At 39.1% G+C, this 1782-nt stretch overlaps 1 pseudogene; it reads left to right on the top strand.

The window, feature by feature from the left end:
• Positions 1-580: 580 nt before the first annotated feature.
• Positions 581-1474, top strand: LOC140627183 (transcription initiation factor TFIID subunit 9-like; annotated as a pseudogene).
• The last annotated feature ends 308 nt before the right edge of the window (positions 1475-1782 follow it).

Genomic DNA, 1782 nt, shown 5'->3' with positions numbered 1-1782 from the left:
TCCCTCTGCCCCTCCCCATCCCCATTCCCTCTCTTTCTCTTACCAAAATAAGTAATTAAAACAACAACAACAACAATTTGAAGGCAGCCCCACTGGCTCAGCGGTTTAGCACTGCTTTCAGCCCAGGGTGCGATCCTGGAGATCCAGGATCGAGTCCCGCGTCCAGCTCCCTGCATGGAGCCTGCTTCTCCCTCTGCCTGTGTCTCTGCCTCTCTGTGTGTGTGTCTCTCATGAATAAATAAATAAAATCTTTAAAAAAATAAAACAAAATAAAATAAAAAACAATTTGGCAGCTTCTTATAAAGTTAAACATATACATACCATATAACTCAAAGACCTGTATACAAATGTTTATAGCCATTTTATTCATAATCACCAACACACTAGAGAAACAACTCAAATATCTTTCAACTACTGTACATCCACCTAATGGAATACTATGTAGCCCTAAAGTGAACAAAGTATTGATACATGCAACAACAGGGATGGGTCTCACAGGTATAATGTTAAGTGAAGGCAGGCAATCTTAAAAGGCTACATAATGCAGTTTTGCTTCCAAACATCCTGCTCACCAGTACACCAGGGGTTGGAAAAAGCACAGTAGGCAAAGAACTTGCATCAAGATCAGGACTGAAATGCATTAATGTGGGTAATTTAGCTCAAGAAGTCTGATCAACAGATATCATGGAGTCTGGCAAGATGGCTTCTCCCAAGAGCATGCTGAAAGATGCACAGATGATGGCACAAATCCTGAAGGATATGGGGATTACAGAAAATGAGCCAAGGTTTATAAATCAGATGTTCGAGTTTGCCTTCCGATATGTGACCACAATCCTAGATGATGCAAAAATTTATTCAAGCCATGCTAAGAAGGCTACTGTTGATGCAGATGATGTGCGGTTGGTCATTCAGTGTCGTGCTGATCAGTCTTTTACCTCTCCTCCCCCAAGAGATTTTTTTATTAGATATTGTAAGGCAAAGAAATCAAACTCCTTTGCCATTAATCAAGCCATATTCAGGCCCAAGGTTGCCGCCTGATAGATACTGCTTGACGGCTCCAAACTATAGACATAAGTCTTTACAAAAAAAGGCATCCACTTCTGTGGGAAGAGTAACAGTTCCACTGTTAAGTGCTGGTTCGGTTACTAGCAGACCAAGTACTCCCACTCTTGGTATACCAACCCTACACACCATGTCAGTGTCAACTATAGTAGGGACTCCAATGTCCCTCACAGGGCAGAGGTTTACAGTACAGATGCCCACATCACAGTCCCCAACTGTAAAAGCATCAATTCCTGCAGCATTCACAGTTCAGAATGTTCTGATTAATCCATCATTAATTGGGTCTAAAAACATTCTTATTACCACTAACATGGGGTCATCACAAAATACTTCCAATGAATCATCAAATGCATTGAAAAGAAAACAAGATGATGATGATGACGACGACGACGGTGACTATGATGATTTGTAATCTAGCCTTGATGTTTATAATATGTATACTTGGCCTTAAATCCATTGTACTGAGATTAAACATGTATGCTGGGTATTTTCAAGTTGTGTTGTAGAAAACTTAAATGGTATTTAGTGAGTAAATATAGTTATCCTTTCCTATTAAGATGTTGGGTTTTCTTTAATAGGATTAGTAATTTCATTATTCATTAGCCTCTAAGTATAAAAAATAAAATTGTTGTTCATCAAAAAAAAAAGGCTACATAATGCATAATTCCATTCCTATGTCTTTTTTGGAGAAGGGAAAATTGGAGGAATGGAGAAGAGATC

Source organism: Canis lupus, chromosome X (genome assembly GCF_048164855.1).
Source record: "Canis lupus baileyi chromosome X, mCanLup2.hap1, whole genome shotgun sequence".
Taxonomy (NCBI): domain Eukaryota; kingdom Metazoa; phylum Chordata; class Mammalia; order Carnivora; family Canidae; genus Canis; species Canis lupus.
The sequence above is the reverse complement of the archived record's forward strand: the minus strand, read 5'-3'. Positions and strand labels throughout refer to the sequence as shown.